At 43.3% G+C, this 13,048-nt stretch overlaps 1 protein-coding gene across 1 annotated transcript in view; it reads left to right on the plus strand.

Annotated features, from left to right (window-relative positions):
- Positions 1 to 13,048, plus strand: part of LOC132014120 (secretory immunoglobulin A-binding protein EsiB-like) — a 123,978-nt gene that overhangs the window by 46,642 nt on the left and 64,288 nt on the right. The gene's annotated exons all lie outside the window — the stretch shown is intronic.

Raw genomic sequence — 13,048 nt, forward strand, 5'->3', positions numbered from 1 at the left:
GGGTATGATACTGGGTCAGTTCTTCCTCTTCTTCTTCTTCTTTTTTTTTTTTTTTTTTAAAGATTTTATTTATTTATTTGACAGAGAGCTCACAAGTAGGCAGAGACACAGGCAGAGAGAGAGAGTGGGAAGCAGGCTCTCTGCTTAGCAGGGAGCCTGATGTGGGGCTCAATCCCAGGACTCTGAGCAGAAAGCCCAATGCGAGGCTTCATCCCAGGACTCTGAGATTATGACCTGAGCCAAAGGCAGAGGCTTAACCCACTAAGCCATCCATGTGCCCCTATACTGGGTCCGTTCTGAGCCTAAGTCTCAGTAAGACCTTCTGTGCCATCACTTGCTCATGGACATTTGCCACTGTTTGTGAACAAGCCTGGGCTAGCCTGTTGGATGGCGAGAGACACCGAGTTAGTCACCTCATATCCAAGCTTTGCTGTGTACTAAAGATCTGACCTTAAGCAACGTGCCCCAATCTCTTCATCTTTAAAATGAGGATCATAATAATACCTAGGAAATAGTGTTGTTGTAAGGATTAAGTAAGTTAACATATGCAAAGCACCTAAAGGAGGGCCTGGCACCTCAGAGTCTCTCTGAGGGTCTGTTATTACTATTATAATGGAAAAAATTGTACATCTTGGGCTTATATGGAGAAAAACAAATCCATTTGCCTAGAATATAGACTGCATGATGAGATGGGAAGAAAGCTCTGGGAAGGTAGGTAGGAGCAAAGCTGTGGTCTTTTTAAATGCCTGCCTCAGATACAAGGATTTTATTCTACAAATATTAGGGAACCATTGCAAGTGTTGGGCATTTAAAAAATATCGTCAGAGTATGCAAATATTCAGATAAGTTCTCACATTATATAGTCTCCCATAATTTTATCAGTCTTTCTAACTGGAGACTTCCTGGAGATACGTTTGATGGCAAGGAATCCTGAAGTGTTCATTTATTTTGGGATGGAGGTAGTTGGATGGGTCTGCAGATATTCACGTGATTGAATAGCTATTGCTTTTGCAATGAAAGCGAAAGAGTTTGGTGCAGTTTATGTTCAAGAACTGGGCAACTTACAGCGGGCCATGAAGCAGTGTTGGAGACATATGTCCTTGGTCACTACCAGAGCTGTGACAAATAGTATGTTTACATACATCTTCAACAGATATTGATTTTACCTGCATTTTATGCAAGAAATGAAATAAGCAAAGGGAAGACATGATCCTCACTGTTTTGAAGCATATAGTCCATTGAGCAATAAAGACACATAGCTCCTGTGTGTTAATAGCATGATGAATGCTGCACAATAAGAGCATCCATTGGATGTTTGGAATTAGAAAGACGTGAAAGTTGAGATTTGGTGGATGATTCAGAATTTGCCAGGAGGAGGAGGTGGTGGGTTTCAGACAGAGGCAACAGAATGCATCGAGGCCTGAAAGCAAGGAAAAACACGGAGATTTTATAAATCTTTATATATGGGTGGGGATATCATTTGTCGATATTAGTATCCTTATATTATATAAATATGTTAACATATAATATATGTGTGGCTCCTGAAGTTACATTAGGGACAGTGTCACCAAACCAGGTGGGCTGCAGAAACCCGCAGGCTGTGGGTTGTTTATCCATGTATTAGTCTAACCTAAACTACCTTTGGTAGGGGAAACACACCAAAGAAATAGATCTCTAAGAGCCTAAAGAGGTAGTGTGGGGGCACAGGGAGGGCAGTCCCCAAAGGTGCCACTTTGGCATAGTTACTATTTTGAATTAATTTTGAATTAATTAATTATTTTGAATTCTTACTTAAGAAACAGCCAATGCAAGAACGCTTGGACTACTCCTGGTTTTGTCTCCGGAAATCAGGAAATAAATCTCCCACCTAAAACATCCCCTCCCTGCCCTGCGAGGTGGAGGGACATCCATTTAGTCAGAGATAGAGAATTCAGGGCTAAAGAAGCCTATCTGAACAAATCCTGTTACTTTTACTAATTTGCTACTCCAGCTTCCTGCCCAGATTCTGTTTGGAACCCCTTACTCATTGAAGCTCATTAAAGCTCTCAAACACGAATTTTCTTTGTTCTGTCAGTTCCTCAGAGATTTATGTTTCCTTGTCTAAAAAGTATAAAAATGTCTGCCTTGGTCATTTCTTTAGGTCTCAACTTTATTACTTGGCTTCTGTGTGAATGTAATTAAACTCTTTATGACTTTGAAACCTAAGTGAGAAACAAGAATATCCATGGAAACATATCCAGGATTTGGATGCAGAAGGAAAAGGGGTCAAGCTAGAGTCTTAGGAGTTGTGTCAACCAATTCACGGGGGTAGGTAGGGGGTTTTGTGTACTATTTATATGTACGTGTACTGCCAGACACAGTGAATTTCAAATATAAGGTGCTCTAGGGTATTTGGTTTTATAATATTAGATTAACCAACTGTTCTTTAATGCTTTATGCTAGTGGCTCTACTTGGCATGCAGTAAGTCCTTAATAAATATTAGCTGCTATTATCATTTTATCATTGTTAAGAACAACATGTGATTCAGGGCGCCTGGGTGGCTCAGTCGGTTAAATGATGGACTCTTGATTTTGGCTCAGGTCATGATCTCAGGGTCTTGAGATAAAGCCCCATATCAGGCTCCATGCTGGTCATGGAGCCTGCTTAAGATTCTCTTTCCCTCTGCCCCTTCACCCTGCCCACCCTACTTTCTCTCATGCTCACATACTCTCTCAAAAATAAAAAAAAAATAAGTAATAAAAAAAAGAACAACGTATGATTCAAAGTAATATAACAATAGAATCATGCAGAAGGCCACAGTTGGAAAACACTGCAGGTGTAGTTGGCTCTTTTTTTTTTTTTTAAAGATTTTATTTATTTATTTGACAGGCAGATCACAAGTAGGCAGAGAGGCAGGCAGAGAGAGAGGAGGAAGCGGGCTCCCTGCTGAGCAGAGAGCCCGATGTGGGGCTCGATCCCAGGACCCTGAGATCATGACCTGAGCCGAAGGCAGAGGCTTTAACCCACTGAGCCACCCAGGCGCCCCTGTAGTTGGCTCTTGATTCTTTTTTCTCTCTCCCATAGTTATTTTATTATTCATGGCTGTTTCTACACAAAGAGGATAAAGAAGATGTGATTCAGCTCCAGTGAAAGATTAGTGTTGGGGAGTTCTATAATTCTGATCCCCTGAACAAGCTCCAGTTCCATCACCTCTCCAAAACAGGGAGTGCTGGTGAATTACACATCAGGGTATTTTCCAATAAAGCTGCTGATAGGGGACTGCTTGAGTTATAGGACCGAAACTGTTGTCTACATTACTAAAATTAGTCAGATTGGCTCAAACATTAAAGCAAGGCTGCTACTCTGGTTAGAGTGTATTTAAGAAATATATTCTAGGATAGATCGATACAAAAATGTAAGTATAGCTACACATAAATTTGGGAAGAAAAAATACCCAGATTCTAGAGATATTGGGAAAACCTAAAAACAGAAAGAAAACAAACGCTCTTTTCCTACTCTTCCATCCCTAACTTCATCAATACAAGAACTGCTCCCCGCCAAAAAAACCTTCACACTTTCCACATTATGTAGAAGGAAAAAAATTATATTTTATTATTTGGCAGATGAAATGGAAAGAGAAGTTTATAGTGAGTCATATATGTTGTATTTATCATAAATAGATTTTTTTCAGGGAAATTTGTACCATGTTTATGAAGCACAGAATTTAAATAGTATAACTTATATTTATTGGGCATCCTGTAAATACAGATACTAAGCAAGAAGTACAGGGGATACTAGGGACACAGCTGGGAACCACAGACCAGCTGGCTTACTGTTTAAAGGAGGAGATAATCAGGAATCAAATAACCACACAAGGAAATGTCAGAATGTAAGTGTGGTAAATGCTACAGATGAGAAACATATGCTCTACCGAGATCAGGTAGTGGTACCTTTGACCCTGTTTGGGATAGGGAGTGTTGACTGAGTTCTGGAGGATAAACAGGAATTAATTAGATACGGAGGGTGGACTGTGGGGCTGGAGCACAGTGACCCAGAGAAGAAGAGCACATGCAAAGACTTTCTGTTGGGAGGCTCTGGGAGCGGGACGGTACAACAGAGTTCAGGGTGTGGGAGTAAGCACTGAGCACAGAGCAAGGGGGGCACTACACAGATAGGTAGAAGGCAGTAATAAAACCCTACTTTTAAGCTTGCCAATGACTACTTGGAACAAAAGACTACATTTCTCAACTCTTTTGCGGCTAACTTGTCCAGTGAAATTTAAGCAGATATACTGATGGCAACTTCCAGGAAGTGTCTTTAAAATGGAAAGACATGTCCTTTCCCAACTTTTGTCTGTCCTTCCTGTTGGTAAAAGTTTGGAGAGGGCAGTCATTTTGAAACATGAAGTAACCTTGGGATAGAAGTCCCCTGGGTGGCAGAGCAACAAGAAGGAAGGGACCCAAGTCCCTCACAGTGTCAAGACTTGACCTGTGGACTTGACCTGGACTGGACTTGACCTGGACTGGACTGGACTTGACCTGACCACCTACACTTCTTGCAGAGAGAAATAAAACTGTCCTCTCTTGTTTAAGCCACTGAAACACAGTGTTTTTCTGTGATTCACAGAGGACCTAATTCTAATAGGTAAACCTGGGGTCTGAGAAGTTTGTAATTGGCCTGGTCAAATCCATAGACTTTTTCGACTTTAGCATACCCTACTGGGGCTTAGTTCTTTGTGTATGCCTACAGAGGGGAGGAGACTGCTGCCACCCTCAAGTTCTGTTTGGTCCTTGGCTTCATTTAGCCCTGCTGTGAAGCATTCCCTGCAGGTGGGATCCTGAGAAAATATTTAGGCAAAATGTGAAAACCGAACTATCATATGATGAGGTTAAAAAATATCCCACATAATCCAAGGAGGCCCTTTAGTTAAGTAAAGTACGTTTTAGTTAAGCGAAGCCTCCTCTCCTGAGGAGAAAGCAGAGATTCTGGAGGAGTGGATGTCAATCAAAGAGAAGACAGGACCCAGGAGGAAAGAGGAAAGTTCCATGCCCTTCCCTCAGTCTATGCAGATCCTGGTGAACTATTAGCTGTACTTGGAATGGCAGAGAGCCCTGGATAAAACACATACTACATAGCATAATTTCATGTTTCTTAGGCTGTGCCAACCCGAGGCAGTGGTTTTCACATTTTCTCTAAGCCGAGGAATACTTTCTTCAGGAAAAGCTTACTTGGAAGCCGAATGTACATAAAGTTGGCGGGCCTGCTGCTTTTCTGATTGGCAGAGACATCGAGGATACAGAGGCTGGTCTGAATCCCCTCCAGGTCTCCCCCCAGTTGTGGCTCTCAGAGGGGCTGGAGCAGGACACCTTAGGGCTCCAAGGAACACAGTTTAAAAAACCATCTGGGGGCTCTTAAAGGGAGCACGGTAATAGTTACCAAATTTTTTTTTTTCTTTTTTCTGGCTCTATTTTGACTGTCTTTGGAAAAACTCTAGCTCTGCTTCCATTCCTCCCAATTTTTTTCTGAGCATTTCTGAATAGTATTGGCTAAAATGTTACCTTCTAGAAGAGGCCTTTCGGGATTACCTTGTCTGGGGTAGCATTCTTCAATCACTCTTTACCCAATCCCCAGATTTAAAGTATTTATTTGTGGGACTTTTCATTCTCAGGAAGCTTCTTGTTTGTTTGTTCACCAGTTTGGTTATCTCTTTCCTCCTTGTAAGAAAAGCTCCATGAGAGTCTTTGTTTTTTTTTTTTTTTTTTTTTTACTGTTCTATCCCCAAGACAGGCATGGTGTTTGGCCTAGTGAATGTGCTCAGAAACATTTTATTTTTTAATTTTTTGCAAATGTATTACTTTCTTGGAATTGTCTTAAAAAAATTACCATATGCTGGGGGTGCCTAGGTGACTCCGTAGGTTGAGCATGGGAGGTCATGTTGCTCCAAAGGGTTTGTGAAGAGAGGTCTTTCTTGACCTCTTCTAGCTTCTGGTGGCTCCAGGCACTCCTTGACTTGTGGCTAAGTAACTCCAGTCTCTGCCTCAGTGTTCACAGGGCCTTCTCCCCTACCTCCCTGTGTCTTTCCTCTGTGGATATTTGTCACTGGATTTAGGGTCCTCCTAGATAATCCAGGATGGTCTCATGTCAAGTTCCTTAACTTCATTACAATGGAAAAGTCCTTCTTTCAAGTAAGGTCATGTCCCCGGGTTGAGGGGGGTAGAATATGGACATCTGTTTTGGGGAGCCACCATTCCATTTGCCACAGCAAGCATGCTTGAAGGAACAAATGAACAAAGTAAATGGTTCTTTAGCTCCCTATGTTGACTGCCATTTCCTCTTCTGCCCATGTCTGGGGTCATGCTTCCCATCACCTCTGATGCCCTAAAGGGATAGCTCTACCTCTAGTGGCCACTAGAGGTAGGGCAGTAAGCAGGGATAGCCAGAGACACTAAGGTGACAACTTTCTGAAGATGGGGTCCTTCATGGCTAAGCCCCGGATGCTGTCTCTGGGCACTACTGAAACAGTGCTTCTTCTCGGAGAAGATGCCATGCCTGGGGACTTGATATCTTGGAACTGGTGAAGGAGGCGTGAGCCTTGGGCTCATCATTGCAAAGAGCAAGGGAAGGCTTGGAGGGCTGAGCAGGAGATTAATCTGAGTGACAAAAACTATACTGTGTTCCAAATCACCCGCACCAGCCCTCCTTCAAACGAACTTGTATCCCCCAGTCTTTCCTTCAAAGGAAAAGTTCCTACCCGGGTGTGTCTTGGTACTTTGTGTAAATAAATTCCTGTTGGGTCCATCTCTATTCTCCAGACACCCCTGGCACCGAGGCTGAACCCTTTTATTATTTATTCTTAGTCTTATGCAACTTTATTGTTTATTTTCACCAGGGTTAGAGGGATAAAGACCCAGGAAGCAGGAATATAGGAGCTGTAGAAGTCTGTTTACAAGCAGGACACCCTTGACTTCGTGTTCTCTCCCTTCTTCTGTGTCTGCGGGCATGGATCTAAGGAGAGGGCCCCTGCTTGCAGTCCCGGTGATGGCTCTCCTCCTGAAAAGCAGGGCTCAACGAGGATGCTATAGTCCTTTCTCCGGTCCTTTATCAGCTTGCTCTGCCTACTACTTTCTTGTTGAGGATTGCGAGGCACGTTTCAGATCTCGCTCCCAACCAGAAGTCTTCTTTTTGACGTCCATGTCACATAGGACTCCACTGTCTAAACTAAACCTGAGGCTTGTTTCGGTTTTTAAGTGCTTGCTTTCTTATCCCACTAACTTCTGAGAAAAAACCCTGGCTACTGGGGAAGGAAAACAAACAGAATTGGACCCCAGGTATTTGCTCTGAGGCCCAGAGCTCTTTTTGTCTTGGTGGACTCTTCCCGGAGAAAACTATGACGCCCGATGACCACTGGGGGGCCCCAGCAGGCTTTTCCAATGCTCCAGGGGCGCCCCGCTCCCCGCCCCTAGCGTTTCTTCCCGCGGCTGCCTGCGGGGGAGGGGGAAGGGGGAACAGAAGCCTCGGGAAGCTGTGACGTCAGCGAGCCCGAGCGGTGCTGCGACTGTGCCTATAGGTAGAGCTAAGCCTCGGAAGAGCGGGGCCTGGTGCTTTCTCTGCAAGCCCAATTTTCAGCTTAAATCATCGCCCTAATGTGATTTTAATGTGCTTGGGGGCCCTGGTGGGGCGAGTGGGTGGCAGGGGAACAGCATCTAATTTCCTTTGGAGTTTGGAATGTACCCGATGCTTCTCTAGTAGTCAACTAAGAAAATCTATAATCCTTGAAGTAGCCAGCAACTTTGGGAGACCTTTTCATTTTTGGGTGAGCCTCATGGCGAAGTTAAATTTTTGCTAGGGGAGAAGAAAAAAAGAAGTGAGCATTTATTATACGGCGGAGGGACCATGCTTTTTACCTTCAGGATATTACTTAATCTTCAAAGGAAGCTCACGAGGTGGGGGTTATTGTATGTACTTTTTTTTTTTTTTTTTTTTTTTTAGTTTTTACTTATTATTTGATAAGGACACAGGGAGAGAGGGAACACAAGTAGGGGGAATGGGAGAAGGAGAAGCAAGCTTCCCTCTGAGCAGGGTGCCTGGTGCGGGGCTGATGCCAGGATCCTGGGATCCTGACCTGAGCCTAAGGCAGATGCTTAGGCCACCCAGGCCCCTTGGGGGTTATTGTTCCTAATGTGCGGATTAGGAAGGAGGCATTCAGGGAGATGAAGCAATGTGCCTGCTGCTAGCCTGCTAAGGAGCCGCCTCTGGGAGCTCACCCTCCCTCCCCGTAGTCAGGCTGGATACCCAGGGGCACTCTTCTCTTTGGCCTACAGACCTCAGCCTTGTGGTCTGACCCTGAGGGCTCTTGCAAAGGAGTGTATTTCAAGTACGTCCCCCAATCTGTTTCTACAAAGGTGAAGCAGTTCTTCTGCAAATCATAAAATGAGAAGTCTACATGTAATCAACCAAATGCATACGAAGCACATTTATTCACCAGGCCTTGTGTCTGCTAGAGGTTCAGGCAAGAATCATAGGTCCTTCATTTGGGATAAGAAAATTGAACTACTGGGGTGCCTGGCTGACTCCTCCTAGAGAATGGGACTGTGGATCCAGGGGTTGTGAGTTCAAGGCCCACACTGAGCCTAGAGTTTACAAAAAAAAAAAAAAAAAAAGGACTATTTTAGGGAAAATGGGTTATCTTGGCCTAGATTGGCTGTGTTTACATGAAGTCAACCAAGGGAAGAGAATAGTTATCTGATGAATTGCTGCAAAACAGAAACTCGTGATTCTCTACCACAGAGAACCAAGAGAAGGGGAGCTTGACCAAGAAGAATGTACGAGGCTTAAGAGTGGAGAAAAGCACCAGTCACTACTCTAGAAGTTCAGCACCAGGGGAAAAAAATACAAGGGTCCATTTTAATCAACTCTGTTATAGGGCCTGATGCAGAGGTGGGTCTCCTTCAGTGTTGACCCATAGTTCAGTGATATTTTTTCAAAAGGTTGATGGGCCTGCAGTGTGCCTCCTCACTAGCCTCAGCTGAAGTCACATTTGTGTGGCCTTAATTTAATCTGCCCTCCAAATGAAAGCTTAAAATGAGAAACCAAACCTAAACACTTTACCCACCATCATTTCCTGTTCTCATTTTCCTCCCGTGGTGTGGACAGAGATAAGTATTCCTTATCAGTCACCCAGTAATTACATATTTACAGGAAATGTGCCTCATCTCCAAGAACTATTTCTGCTACATGATCTGGCTTGATCCTATGGAGATCCCAGTGGTCCTGAAGGTGAAATGACTCTGAAGTCTTTTAGAAGAGGCATCTTAAAAAGTCTACATCTCCTGGAATTTGAGGGAGCTACACTAGAGAAAAAGGGGCTAATGACCAAAATATGTACTAGGTTATTTTTAGTCACTTACACATGATTGGAAGCTTAACCATGGTCATCTTAGGAGAAGATGGTAATGAGGAACCTTATTTGAGCTTATCTTGTGTGTGATCTCCTGATCAAAAGTCTTCACAATTAGCTCTCACTTACGCCTGTAAAATAGATAATCCAGTAGGACTCTTTGTAAAAACATTAATGCCTCCTTTGCAAGGCAAACAAAGCAGAGAAAGGAAAAAAAAAAAGATCTGAAAAGATAATTCAAAGGCAGGGTCTAAATTCATCTGTGCTCATAGGTGGTGGTAAGAGGTGATACCATTTGGGAAGTAAGATGCTTGGAAATTCAGCACCTTGAAAATAACAATGTCAATCTTTTCTCCTCACTTTTGGACTTGTAAAAAGACAATAGTAATAACAGCATTTTCCATTTATTGAGCGCTTACCATATGGAAGGAAGTAACCTGACCCAAACTGTAAAATAACAATTTCTCTGAATTCTTAGGAGTCCGATGGCCCAATCCCCATGTGTAGGAGGAACACAGCCAGACAGGTGGAATACTTCTGCCTACCATCCCACAGCTAGTGAGTTCTGACGGTTCCTTGAGCTGTAGGGAGGATTTGGTGGCACACGTCTGTGTCACTGTGCTGCTGTCTCTGGGATACATGGTCATGTGTTAAACAGTGGTGACCTTGGCCCAGTGTTAACAAAAATAATAGCTACAGTTGATTCAAAGTCTACTGTGAACCAGTCTTTTCACCTACATCGTATCTTAAGAGAGGTTTTATTTTGTCCTTTTCACAGAATAGGAGACTGAAGCTCATATGGCTAGGAGGTGTTGGAACCAAGAGTCAAACCTAGCACTGTCTGGTCCCAAAGCCGGTGTTCTTTCCACCTCTTCCACTCCTGGCTGCTTGTGAGGATAATCCCACCTACCTGACCTGCTTGTGCAGGCCACACGCCCCCTGGCGGAAGTGCGGGAGATGCACATACAGTCGATACCCTCGTGTGAGTCAGGGAGTGAGCTCAAGACAGCCACCTATCTTTGCTCCTTACTTTCTTTGTCATCTCCGGATCCTTAGCCAGAGACCCAAATACGCATCCTCTATTTGTGACTCACTCTGTTTTTCTGTTTTGCTTATTATTAATAAAAATAGCCAACAAAACAAACAGTAAGACAACCCACAAAACATGAATGAACAACACATACCCACAGTCTCTCCTTTTTTTGTTCTGTTTTGTTTTCTTTCCTGTTTTAGACACTTGGGGTGGTTAGCGAAATCTACCAGAATATATCTTACTTGTTTTTCGGACCTGTCAGAAAAATTGCTATGCTGTTTTGGATCTTGAGCCTTCTTTTTAGCCCACACCCTTCCTTGGCATGAGGTAAGCCTAGGAATAAGAGAATAAACAGTTGCTTGTATAACATTTCCATAGAGAGTAAGTTATTATATGACACCTAAATGGAGAAACTCGTTCTCTCTCTCTCTCTTTCTGAAGAACTCTCAGGAGCCAGGATTCTGTTGCAAGAGGTCCCCTCTCTGCTCTGGAGCCCTGAGCACAGAACCATCTTCCCAGGCCAATCAGGGGTCGCAAAGAGAGGGAAGAGTCAAAAAAATTTTCGAATGGGAGCATGGACAGATGAAGAAGCATTTTCAGAATGACACTGTTCAAGTGTACTGAGTTGAGAGTAGGCATGAAATGAGAGATGGAAGAAAATGGTAGTCCATTTGTTTTAATGCTATAAAAGTCTGGGTGTAGCTGAAGAGTAGGGTGCATGTAAGCAGTTCATTGAAGGATGAACTGATCGGAGGAACAAAGGAAAAGCTAACACCACATTTAGAGAGTTTGATCTTCACTAATGGAGGAAAAGTGATTCTGTTGACAGAGACAGGGAAAAGAAATGAAGAAGCTCATTTGGGGCAAATGAATGACGAATTTTTACTCACTGCCTAAGCTGACATCAGTTAGAAGTAACTATTGTTTGATTTTCCTTTTTGCAAATAGTTTTGAAGTCAGGCGTTCCTCCTTTCAAAATTTAGGTTTGGAGGGTGTTTAGGTTGCTCTATACCCATAATTTGATGTCTCCACAACCTGGTCTTATGCATGCTCCTTTCTCACTGAATAAAGACCCTTTCTTTCATTTTCCAGGTAATCTTCCTTTGTTGATGTTGACATGTGAAAGCTTTTACCTTAGAGATTTATGTATGAGTGATGACAGTTTGAACAGGTGGAATTAGTCAAATTCTCTTTTCTAAAAAAAGATTTATTTATTTATTTATTTATTTTTGGAGTGGGAGGGTCAGAGGGAGAGGGAGAAAGAATCTTAGGCAGACTCCATGCTGAACGTGGAGTCGATCTCATGACCCTGGGATCCTACCTGGGCTGAAACCAAGAGTAGGACACTTCACTGACTGTACTACCCAGGCACCCCTAGTCAAATTCTCTTAAGTTCAGAGTCAAGTCTATAATCACTTTTTATTAAAAAATATTTTATTTTGAGAGAGAGAGAGTGACAGAGAGAGAGAGAGAGAGAGAGAACATGAGCAAGGGGGAGGGGCAGAGGGAGAAGCAGTCTCCCCACTGTGTGGAGAGACTATTGCAGGACTTGATCCCAGGATTCTGGGTCATGATGCTTACTGACTGAGCCACCCAGGTGCCACAGTAGATGGGTTTTTATAACCCAGACCACAGTCCTTTCTTTTATGGGAAAAATATTCCACAGCTTCACGTAGTTGATACTCTTCAAAGAGAGCAGACAACACATCCTTCCCTTTACGTAGGCATATCCACTCTTTCCTTTAGGAGGTGGATTCCAATTCCCTTCCCCTGAACTTGACTGGCTAGGTGGCAGGCTTCCCCTAATGGGCTTAATGGCAGAAGTGATACTCTGCGAGCCCTTCACAGCCGGGCATCTTTTGCCTTTGCTATTTTGGAACCTGGCTGCCATGTTGTAAGGGACTCTGGGCTCTCCTGCTTTAGAATAAGGCGATGGGAGAAGGCCATTGATGATCCAAAACCATATAGAAAAAGAAAGCCTGTGAAAGAAAGGCAAACCACCCCAGGCCAGCACTGCTTCCACAAGCCTAGATCCAAGAGTGAGGCCTTCTTGGACCATCCATCCCAGCCCCCGCACCCGCACCCCCACTAAGTGTAGATTCATTAGTGACTCCGGCCTCCACCACATGGAACAGAGGAACTCTCTCATGAGCTCACAAAATTGGGAGCAAGAATAAATTACTGTTTAAGCTGTAGGTGTTCCATTTGTTTGTTATATAGCAATTAATAACTTACATATTTAAAAGTCCTTTTTATCGTGTGATAATTCACAGATAAAAAGAAATACAAGTCACAGTGTGTATGGGAAATAAAACTTCTCCTCTCCACTCTTAGGGTTTCTGGTTGGGAATGACATAGGTTAACAGGAGAGAAGCATACACATTTTATTTAATAACATTTCACACGTACATGGAGACCCAGGAAAGCGAAGCTCCGAAGAAGTGACCTATGGACTTACCTACTAGGTTGAACAGAGAGTGACAACTGTGGAAAATTAACTGAGATTTATGAGGACATTAAAGGAAGGTCAGAGTTACTCTAGTTGGTTTGGAGCAAGTTCTCTTGGCTTCTACTCATTGTTCCTGGTGATAAGAATGTTTTTTTTGCTCTTGGCTTATTGAGGGCGCATTTCACATGG

This window comes from Mustela nigripes, chromosome 1, assembly GCF_022355385.1.
Source record: "Mustela nigripes isolate SB6536 chromosome 1, MUSNIG.SB6536, whole genome shotgun sequence".
Classification (NCBI taxonomy): domain Eukaryota; kingdom Metazoa; phylum Chordata; class Mammalia; order Carnivora; family Mustelidae; genus Mustela; species Mustela nigripes.